This window comes from Pleurodeles waltl, chromosome 11, assembly GCF_031143425.1.
Source record: "Pleurodeles waltl isolate 20211129_DDA chromosome 11, aPleWal1.hap1.20221129, whole genome shotgun sequence".
NCBI classification, from domain to species: Eukaryota; Metazoa; Chordata; class Amphibia; order Caudata; family Salamandridae; genus Pleurodeles; species Pleurodeles waltl.
In genome coordinates, this window is record NC_090450.1 from 968750671 (window position 1) to 968763116 (window position 12446).

Consider the following 12446-nt stretch of genomic DNA (forward strand, 5'->3'; position numbering starts at 1 on the left):
AGCGATACATTGATGACGTACTACTGATATGGACTGGCAGTAAAGAAGAGGCCCTTGCTTTCGCAGTTTGGCTCAACGGTGCTAATCCCTTCCTCACCTTTACCATGACTATAGGTGATAATAAACTACCGTTCCTTGACCTACTTATCTACGAACATGATGTCGGTTTGTCCACAGAAGTGTACTACAAACCTACTGACTGCAATAATCTGCTACAATACCAGAGCTTCCACCCACGAGCTCTGAGAGATAACCTCCCAGTCGGTCAGTTCTTACATCTGAGACGGAACTGTTCATTCGTGGGTGACTACCATAAACACGCTGATAAGTTGACCACCAAATTGAACACAAAGGATTACCCCCCACACTTGATCAGGAGAGCCCGTAAGAGAGCCCGCAACAATAACAGGGATCAGTTATTGCAACCCCGAGCCTCCAAACCAGGCCTCGAGAAAATCGTGTGTGTCACCACGTTCAACCCTCTATCCAACACAATTCAGAAGATCATAAAAGACAACTGGAAGATCCTAACATCAGGTGGCCTTCCCATTGAACTGCCACTACATGCGTATAAACGGGCAACCAATATACGCGATATTGTGGTTCACACAAGACCTAAAGATAAGCCTCGTACAAAACAGACTACGTTTTGGCAGACTGCACCCCCCACAGGCCACTACCCATGTGGCAACTGCAGCGTGTGTTGCCTTACTCGAAGATCTACCTCCATCGACCTTGACCTAAGAACCCCATGGGTTCAAAAATCACTTACGAATTGCAACAGCAAGAACGTAGTCTATCTTATCAAATGCCCTTGCCCACTCAAATATGTGGTATGACCACTAGAAAGGTCAGCACCAGAATCTGCGAGCATAGAAGTACAATTCGGTGCAAACGCGACGCAACAAAACTTACCAGCCATTTCCTGTTAAAAAAATCACTCTCCAGATGACATGTCATGGACCATCCTCGAACAATTTCCACTTACAACCCCAAACATATCAAATAAACTGTTTCGGGCTGAACAACGTTGGATTTGGAGGCTACACACCGATACGGTGGGCCTGAATGACGAGATACTGTGGTTCTCTCTCCAATATTAGTCCCTTTCTATGACCTACATACCTTTTAGTCCTCTGCCTTCTATGCCCCCTCCCCTCTACATATTCCTTCTGTCCCCCCGCTCTTCCCTCCCTCTCTCTCCCTCCCCCCTTTCTTTCCCTCTTCCTCATTCCTCCGCACGAGACCGCTTTCTCTTTACCGCTCCTTGTGATTGCACCTCCTGTCTTCCCTCCCCATCACTCGTCCCTCTTCTTCCCTCATCCCCTCCTTTCTTCCTATCCCTTGCCTCTCTTATCTCTTTGTTTTTATTCTTTATTTTCCACCTCTCTGTTTTCTTCATTTTTTTCACCTTGCTTCCCTCTTTTCCTGTTTCTTTCTCTCTCTTTTTCTGCCTTGTTATTTTTCTTGGCACCGCTTTTTAAACCTATGCCCATTTTCACTCCCTTTCTGACTCCTCTTTCTACCTCTGTGTCCCACTGCCCCTCCCCTCCCCCCTCTTTCTTCCCTGCCTAGTTCCTTTGTTTTCCTCTCGCCCGTTCTCAGGCGAGAAGCCACTGGGGTCCTTCCCCAACTACACACGCCAGGAAACTCCATTTCCCGACGTCCCCCGCGGGGACCGCGCCCTTCCTGACGTGAGGAAGTTTCTTTTTCTAATCTTCGGTCGCCCCGAGTCCTACCGCCTCCGGGGTTGCCGATTAGACCCTTCCGGTCGCACGGCCTCACTATGTTGAGGTGTGCCTTTTCCGGACAAACGAACTTCCGATCGCCACATCCAATCAGGGCCCAGACCGCGGGCTGCGGCGGTGATACACCATCAGCTGATTCTCATTTACGCTTGTTAATGAGACTACATCTACCCGTCCCCTGCAGGCCACTTTATGCAAGCGGTCCTGTCGAGAGGTTGGTCTAGGCGCAGAGCGAGCACCCGCCTTTGATGCAGTGAGTGTACTGGCTATCATTGGACGCACAGATAAGAATTCTCTCCTCTCTGCCTGCTTCCTCCATTTCTTCCCTACTCCTGAATGGTTCTCCTTCATACTTCCATTTCCCTCTCCCTTTTGCTTATATTGCAATGTTCGTGGTTACCTTGTGTCGACGTGTGTTTCCACTATGACTTTTCATTCTCATTTTCTCACTTTGATGTTCATTTTCACTAAGAATTATCATTGTTACTGAACTCTTTGCTTTCCTTTTTCTTTTTTCTTCTTCGTTTTCTTCTTTTTCTTTTCCCTTTTTCTCTTCCCTTTCTTTTGTCTCTTTTTTTCTCTTTACAAATTCTTTTTTTTCTCTTTACAAATTCTTTCTGTGTGTGGTCTCATTTTGACCAGTAATCTTAGGTCTTGCACCCAATGGGGGTCTTACTATTGAGTGCCTTGCCCTCGGGTGCTTAGGGGTCTCCATCCCCTTCTTGCCCCCTTCCCTCACATGTGCTTTCCCTTTTCCTCCCAACCCCACCATCCCCCCCTCCCCCTTTTTTCTTCCTTTTTCACCTGTCCCCCTACCTTAGAGTCTGACTATAAGGGGACGCTCCCTCTCCAGGACACCAGAGGCTAGTAGCCTCTAGTGATAGGGTAAGAATTTCTCCCATTTCCTTCCTTTTTTACATTTCACGCATTGACGTGCCATATGATTATTTATGTGAAGTATGCCTTATGCACCCAGAACTACTGAGCCTTGCATGATCTCTTTCACGTGTGTTGTGGATTGCTGTGGTTTGCTTAGTCACGTTATCGCTTCCAGTACTGTACTGACGTGTCTTACCTCCTTTAGGTCCCCCCAGGTATTCCCTTGGCAAGGTAGGCCCCCCGCCCGTTCGGGTGACACTTATTATATTTCTTGATTACTATTAATTACTTTACGCTTACTTAGCATGTATAGCAGGGATCCTTCGCCCTGATGAAAGCCCTGAGACCCTCCAGCTCCTCGTTGTGGGCAGAATATGTCAGCTGTTTCCATTTAAAATGCCTCCTTAACCTGCTGGAAGAGGAACACTATGTTGAAAAGCAAGACTATTGTGAGCCTCAAACAGTCAACACAACTAGCAACACTCCTGCTTCAAGCTCACATTATACTACTTACCCTTCTACTAAACAAAACAACACTACCACTAACACACCCTATCTAAACTGCCAGCTCATAAATGCTCGATCACTCTCAAAAAACAAGCACCACATCTACGACCTGCTCACAGACACACAACCTGACTTACTATTCATTACGGAAACCTGGTTAGGAGATGACATGGCACCAGTATTGCACGAAGCCCTTCCTCCAGGCTATCAAACCATCACACAAAACCGTATAGGCAAGAGAGGAGGTGGACTAGCTATTATATTCAAACAGGCAATAAACCTCAGTAAAACAGACAACATCTCCATACAAGGTTGTGAAGCCCTCCTTACCAGATGCCACCCTACTCCAACTTCCACCTGTAACTTTCTCCTCCTTTACAGACCTCCACCTAACAACTCCACTTTCCCAGATGCCTTTCTTGACATAGTCTCAAACCTTATTACACTATACTCCAATCTATGCATTCTTGGGGATCTAAACCTTTGGTTTGACAAACCCAATATGCCCCATCCAAAAGCTATCACCACTGGCCTACTCGCATTGAATCTACATCAGATTGTACACAATCCCACACACATCGCTGGTCACATCCTAGATGTCATTTTTGCTAAGCCTGAACTTGTTACTATTCATAGCATCACACCAACCACCTGGTCAGACCACCATCTGATAACTTTCCGACAGACAACTCCACAAATCAACACACCCCACAACCACCTACATACATACACCTATCGACCATGGAGAAAACTCAATTTGGATCACTTAGAAACACAACTAACAGCAAAGACAGATCTAGATACAATCAATTCTGTACCTAAACTTTATGAGTGGCTACAGGAAGCTTTTGATGTCCTAATACCACTCAGAAAAACTAAACATGACAAAAGAAAACCAACACCTTGGAGAAACACAGAACTTAAAAAGATTAAAAAACAAATCAGAAAGTTGCAGCGGACCTGGCTCAAAACAAACAACAGTCAAGACAAATTGCAGCTACACAAACTTAACAGGATATACAAATCATCAATCAAAAAAGCTAATAAAAGATACTACTCAAACAGAATTCTAAATGCTCAATCTACAACCAAGGAATTTTACAAAATTCTCAATGAATTTCGAAAACCCACATGCATGGAAGGAAGTCATCCCACCACTCAAGATTTCACAAACACATTGGCAACTCACTACACAACCAAGGCAGACACACTGGACTCCTATTTAAAACAGAAGAAAACCATCAGCACCAACCCCTTTACTAAAATACCCTTTAAGAATAAACCATCCCAACCTCTACAGTCCTTCAAACAAATATCCCAGGATGAATTTATGGATTTGGTCAAAGCAAGCAGACCTTCTGGTTGCCCTTCTGACCCTTGCCCACCACAGATCTTCAAGAACATCCTGCTATCTACTTCCGCTGCCACACCTGTAAGAAGAATCATCAACAACTCTTTAACTTCAGGAACTTTTCCTACAGACCTGAAAAAGGCATACATACGACCATTATTAAAGAAAACAAATCTAGACCCGCAAGACCCAAACAACTACAGACCTATCACAAATGGACCTTTCCTGGGCAAATTGATAGAAAGAGCAGCATTCGCCCAGATGTCACAATTCATTGAAGACAACTCTATACTTTCAGACTTCCAAACTGGATTCCGCCCAGGAAGAAGCACTGAATCGGCACTCATGGCAATCTGGGACGATCTTAAAAACACAGTTGACCGAAATGGAGTTGCTGCACTACTTCTCTTGGACCTCTCAGCTGCCTTTGATACAGTTGACCATGACACCCTAACTCAAAGACTCCACGAAGCCGGCATACAAGGGATTGCGCTCGACTGGATTACTTCCTATCTCCAAAAAAGAGCAAATATCATCCACTCACCCCCCTTCTCATCCGAACCCTACCTCACAAAAACAGGGGTCCCCCAAGGGTCAATCATCTCACCTTTGCTTTTTAACATCTACATGATATCTTTACCAGAACTGATCAATGATTTCCATCTCACATGCTACAACTATGCAGATGACACACAAATACTACTTCAATTAGAAGACCCCAAAAACATTGAAAACTCTCAAATCTTCAGTTGCCTCAGAGCCGTTGATCAGTGGATGACCTGGAGCCATCTCAAACTAAATACCTCCAAAACTGAAATACTCACATGTGGTGACTGGAAACATTATGACCCTCTGTGCGGCTGGCCTGACGATCTCGGACCACCTCCTCAATTATCCAAGGAAGTGAAAAACCTAGGAATCACCATGGATTCCAAACTATGAATGCCCAAGTAGACAAATTAGCACGCACAAGCTTCATCACCTTAAAGACTTTACGACGCATTTTCCCTCACCTCGGATTTCCACACAAGGTGCAAGCTACTATCTCACTTGTATTATCCAAACTGGATTATGCCAATAGCCTCTACCATGGATCATCTCTATCTGTTATGAAAAAACTACAACGTATCCAGAATTCCGCAGCCAGGCTACTACTACATATAAAGCCGCAAGCCCACATCTCCCCTGCCTTGAGAGCACTACACTGGCTACCCGTTGCCAGAAGATGCACTTTCAAGCTGCTTTGTATTACCCACAAAGCTATACATGGAACAGGACCGCTTTTCATCAGAAAGAAAATTACCAAATACATCCAACAAAGAACCCTCCGCTCAAGACTGGCACCCCGCCTTAGAACACCACCATACAAGAAAAAGACTGTAGGTGGTACATCCTTCTCCGTCCAAGCAGCCAAACTATGGAATTCATTACCCCCAACTATAAGAGCCACAGATAACTTTCTTGTTTTCAGGAAACTACTCAAGAGTTGGCTCTTTCCTTCATAACCACCTTTTTCAAACAACTATGAACTGCATATGCCTATGGGGATAATTATTTTTTCAGATTATATGTATATTTCTATTGATTTATAGTTTCTTTGGAAACTAAAGCAAGGCTGTGCGCCCAGAGATCCCATAGCAGAAAAAGATCTAGAATCCTTCCTGGAGGTGAACTGATGATGTACTAGAGCGTAATCTGTATCTGACTGTGACGCGCAGGTTCTATCTCCCTCTCCTGGAGACACAGAGTAGAAGGTTCTCCCTTTATAAAGCACCTGTAAGCTCCGCCCGCTGAGCCACGCCCTTCCACCCTCGAAGTAGGTAAAGGAATTTCCCGCCTTTTACCAGGATGATGGACAGCTTTCCAAAACGACCCCAATGCGTTTACCGCCGTTTCCGGTGGTGCGTTGTTAATGCTCAGAAGCACGAGGACATCTCCACAAAGACGCACTAGTAACAATCACATTGCCAAAGGAACACAATGTTGATGGAGACGTTTTTTTCCCCGTGGCCCATCACGTACCCTTAGTGTACAATATAAACTGGGCGTATAAAACATGCTAGGTTACGCTTACTAACATACTCGTAGAAAATACTCTGGTTGGGTAGGCCACAATGCTCTTTTTACAGAGGCTAAACCTCAAAGGAAGCACTTGCAATTATAATTATAATCGTAGCAGGTGCCGCAGTTGAAGCTCAGCTTCAGGAAAGGACAAGCCACCCTAACTCTTGGGCTTGGCAAAGATAAAGCACGGCTGTGCGCTCAGAGATCCCATAACAGAAATGATCTAGAATCCTTCCTGGAGGTGAACTGATGATGTACTGGAGCGTAATCAGTATCTGACTGTGACGCGCGGGTTCTATCTTCCTCTCCTGGAGGCACAGAGTAGAAGGTTCTCCCTTCATAAAGCACCTATAATATCCGCCCGCAGAGCCACGCCCCGTCCACCCTCGAAGTAGGTATAGGAATTCCCGCCTCTTACCAGGATGATGGACAGCTTTCCCAAAACGACCCCACTGCGTTTACCACCGATTCCGGTGGTGCGTTGTAGATGCGCAGAAGCACGAGGACATCTCCACAAAGACGCACTAGTAACAATCACATTGCCAAAGGCACACAAGATTGCTGGAGACGTTTACCCCGTGGCCCATCACGTAACCTTAGTGTACAATATAAACGGGGCGTATAAAACATGCTAGGTAACGCTTACTGACATACTCGTAGAAAATACCCCGGTTGGGTAGGCGACGATGCGCATTTTTTACAGAAATTAAACCTCAAAAGAAGCACTTCCAAATATAAACGTAGCAGGTGCTGCAGTTGAAGCTCAGCTTCTGGAAAGGACAAGCCACCGTAACTCTTGGGCTGGGCAAAGATGAAGGAAGGCTCTGCGCTCAGAGATCCCATAGCAGAAAAGATCTAGAATCCTTCCTGGAGGTGAACTGATGATGTACTGGAGCGTAATCAGTATCTGACTGTGACGCGCGGGTTCGATCTTCCTCCCCTAGAGGCACAGAGTAGAAGGTTCTCCCTTTATGAAGCACCTGTAAGCTCCACCCGCTGAGCCACGCCCCGTCCACCCTCGAAGTAGGTAGGGAATTCCCGCCTCTTGCCAGGATGACGGACAGCTTTCCAAAACGACCCCACTGCGTTTACTGCCGATTCCGGTGGTGCGTTGTTGATGCACAGAAGCACGAGGACATCTCCACAGAGACACACTAGTAACAATAACATTGCCAAAGGCACACAAGGTTGCTGGAGACGTTTACCCCGTGGCCCATCAGGTACCCCTAGTGTACAATATAAACGGGGCGTATAAAACATGCTAGGTAACGCTTACTGACATACTCGTAGAAAATACTCCGGTTGGTTCGGTCACGATGCTCATTTTTACAGAAACTAAACCTCAACAGGAAACACTTACCAATATAAACGTAGCAGGTGCCCCAGTTGAAGCTCAGCTTCTGGAAAGGACAAGCCACCCAAACTCTCGGGCTTGGCAAAGATAAAGCAAGGCTGTGCGCTCAGAGATCCCATAGCAAAAAAAGATCCAGAATCCTTCCTGGAGGTGAACTGATGATGTACTAGAGCGTAATCTGTATCTGACTGTGACGCGCAGGTTCTATCTTCCTCTCCTGGAGGCACAGAGTAGAAGGTTCTCCCTTTATGAAGCACCTGTAAGCTCTGCCCGCTGAGCCACGCCCCGTCCACCCTCGAAGTAGGTAAAGGAATTCCCGCCTTTTACCAGGATGATGGACAGCTTTCCAAAACGACCCCACTGCGTTTACCGCCGTTTCCGGTGGTGCGTTTGTTGATGCGCAGAAGCACGAGGACACCTCCACAAAGACGCACTAGTAACAATAACATTGCCCAAGGCACACAAGGTTGCTGGAGACGTTTTACCCCGTGGCCCATCACGTACCCCTAGTGTACAATATAAACAGGGTATATAAAACATGCTAGGTAACGCTTACTGACATACTCGTAGAAAATACTCCGGTTGTGTAGGCCACGATGCTCATTTTACAGAAACTAAACCTCAAAGGAAGCACTTACCAATATAAACGTAGCAGGTGCCGCAGTCGAAGCTCAGCTTCTGGAAAGGACAAGCCACCCTGGCTCTTGGGCTTGGCAAGGATGTAGCACGGCTGTGCGCTCAGAGATCCCATAGCAGAGGAAGATCTGGAGTCCTTCCTGGAGGTGAACTGATGGTGTGCTGGAGCGTGGTCTGTGTCTGACTGTGACGCACGGGTTCTATCTTCCTCTCCTGGAAACACAGAGTAGAAGGTTCCTCCCTTTATGAAGCACCTGTAAGCTCCGCCCGCTGAGCCACGCCCCCGTCCACCCTCGAAGTAGGTAGGGGAATTCCCGCCTCTTGCCAGAATGATGGACAGCTTTCCAAGGCGACCCCACTGCGTTTGCCGCCGACTCGCGTGGTGCGTTGTTGATGCGCAGGGGCGCGAGGACATCTCCGCGGGGACGCACTAGTGGCAATGACATTGCCGGGGGCACACAAGGTTGCTGAAGACGTTTTGCCCCCGTGGCCCATCACGTACCCTAGTGTACAATGTGGACGCGGCAGATGCCGCGGTTGAAGCTCACCTTCTGGAAAGGACGGCCCACCCTGGCTCTTGGGCTTAGCAGGGATGGGGCGGGGCTGTGCGCTCAGAGATCCCATGGCGGAGGGGATCTGGAATCCTTCCTGGAGGTGAGCTGATGATGTGCTGGAGCGTGGTCTGTGTCTGACTGGGACGCGCGGTTTCTGTCTTCCTCTGCTGGAGACACAGAGTGGAGGGTTTCTCCCTTTGTGGAGCACCTGTGGGCTCCGCCCGCTGGGCCACGCCCCGTCCACCCTCGAGGTAGGTGGGGGAGTTCCCGCCTTTTTACCAGGATGATGGATGGACGACTAAGTATTTTTTACCCATGTTTCTAATTATGTTTTGTATGTGCAGATGTGTGTGTATAGTCATGTGTGTGTGTGTGTGTATAAATATATATATATGTGTATATGTTGTTTCTGTGCCTGGCATGTTTCTATGAATTTCTGCTCTCTTTTTATCACACTTATCTACTCATCGCTCTTATGTCATGTCTCTATCAAACTATCCTCCATTCTCACTCGGACTCATCCCAAATCCCTTCGACCACTTCCATCTCCTAAATATCTCTGCCTAAGCTCATCCCTCCACCCCCACATCTAACTCACCAAACCTCACTCTACCTCTGTGACCTCCCACACAACCCTACTAAATTCTCCTGCATTCATCTCACCCTGCTACTATGCTCTCCCTAACCCTTCCACATCCTCTTTCCCCTCCGCCCCCCTTTTATTCATCTCAAGCCTTTGGATTGAGCAAATGAAGGATAAACTCCCAATTAACACTTCTGGATTTCTTTCCTCCTCCACCCCTCCATTACTCCAGTCAATCTAACTAACAAACTCTCATATCCGCAACTCAAATTAACTCATAATAATACTAAAACTGTACTCCTTATTAAATTATACTAATCCATCACTAATTCTTGTTGGGTACCGGAGTAGCGTGCTACTCATCGAAAAGCGCTTCGACGCCTCGTCAGGGGTAGTAAGCGCTATATAAATACGATTACAATTACAATTTAGATAGGAGACCCAGTGAGTCATTGCTCTCACTTGGTGTCCCAGTCTTCTTTTTAATAACACCAAACAGAACCTCCTATTAAAATACACACAGGTATCTGTTTAGGTGTTTTTATTTCCTAGTCTAGCTGGATCCCCTTTGCCAGAACCAGAATTGATTTACGCACTCCCTCCTGTTCCTTTAACAGTGAGGTTGAGTCCGCCCAGGTGGCATTGCCCTACCTGGGTGGGGTTAGGTGGTCATATGATGAATTGAGTGTGTGAGACCACCTAGTCCGTAAAGGAAATTCCCCCTTTATCCCACACACCAGAATCCACTGTTGTCCCACCTCTAGTTGAGGTTTACGAGGGGCATAGTGCTACAAATGTTACACTACTGACCTGCCCCCGTTACAAGAACCTCTCAATTGTGTTTTTAAGAATAGACTTAGACACTGTAGGGACATATTGCTCATGCAGCTATGCCCTCACCTGTGGTATAGTGCACCCTGCCTTAGGGCTGTAAGGCCTACTAGAGGGGTGACTTACCTATGCCACAGGCAGTATTTTGTGTGCATGGCACCCTGAGGTGGATGCCATGTCGACTTTGCCTTGTTCTCCCCACCAACACACACAATGTGCAATGGCAGTGTGCATGTGTTAGGTGAGGGGTCCCTAAGGGTGGCACAACACATGCTGCAGCCCTTAGAGACCTCCCCTGGTCACAGGGCCCTTGGTACCACTGGTACCTTTTACAAGGGACTTATCTGTGTTCCAGGGGTGTGCCAATTGTGGAAACAATGGTACATTTTAGGTGAAAGAACACTGGTACTGGGGCCTGGTTAGCAGGGTCCCAGTACACTTCTCAGTCAAGTCAGCATCAGTATCAGGCAGAAGTGTGGGGTAACTGCAACAAGGAGCCATTTCCTTACAATACGTCTGAATGGTGGAAGTCTACACTACCAAGCTTTCTGTAGAGGGGTGATGAGACAAAACGAGTCGACAGGTGTGGTCAGTGGTGTCTCACATTTGACTGGGGCACCAGAGCAAGGTTTGGCCCAGGCTCCTAGGGGGGCATTGGTGAGTGCCTCATTGAAAGGAACTAGGAGCTCTGTAGTGGCGTGCCTCAGCTGAAACACTCCAGAGGCAAACCTACTGGGGATCTGTCACAGACATTTGCTTGCGGAGGTGACATTTCCCTTGCAAACTAGGGTCTGAGAGAGACAAGAGGCAGCTCTGGATCAGAGTCTGGTGAAGCAGAAAGAAAGGAACTGCCATCAGCTAGCAGGAGGGGCACCTATATAGAAGGCGCACAATTTCTCGAGCAGAACAATGTCAGTGTGGAGTTGCACGCCAACACCTTTCGGCCTTAGGTACTGCTGAAAAGTTTCTGAATCCAGTCTGATACTTGGGGAATATTCAAAGGTTGAGGAATCTGCGGTTAGAAGTCTCCATCAGAAACGGTTGTAATTGTCCCACCTGTAACATGGAGCCCGGAAGAAGAAAAATGCAGGATACCACTGAGCCCAGAAGTGATGATATTTGGAGGGCTGTCAGCGGTCTTCCTAAGAATTTCTAACATTTCAGATTGATAGAAAATAGCCTTTTCTCTGAAGGATAAACTTTTGTGAGTGTAGGTTATTTCCAGATAATGGTCAAACTGAACTGGGACTACTGCAGCCTTGGAGAAATTTACTCAGACAAAGAGCTGAAGGACAGAGATTGTTATGTTGAAGTTGTGTTTGGCCTTCTGAGATGTTGATTATTTTATAAGCCTACTTTCCAAGTTCGGATACACAAAAATGTTCATCTTCCTGATATGTACAGAGACTATGCACTTTGAAAATGTTTAAGAAGCTGGCTTGAGCTCAAAACTCTGTATTAACAGTCATACTGCCCAGCTAACTTTTTCAGTGTTTCCATATGATGGGAGATGTCAAACCAGGCATTTTGAAGAGCTATTGCACAATGCACCAATGAAGGATTTGTAGAGTGAGGCAAATCACCTATGAGGTCTCAAAGCATTGGATTTTCTGCTTGCTTTGTGGTGATCTGTTGATTCGAACAGCCAGGTCTCGAGTCCTTTCCTGGATTGCTGGAGGAGTGCAGTGGTCCTGAAGTGTAGGGGAATCTCGTTCCAAGCTTTGGCGGTCCAGTATTCGAAGGAGTGTCTTCCACTGTCGCTTTGGCAGATCCGGAGGGTGTCTGCGAGGACTAGGGAGGTGGATCTTAGGTGTCTGATTGGTAGAATGTCAAGCGCTTGTTGATGTAGGCCGGTCCTTCGTTGTGCAGGGCTTTGTATGCATAGGTCAACATCTAGAACTGATCACTTCTGGATCGGGAGCCAGTGTAGTTATGTTAT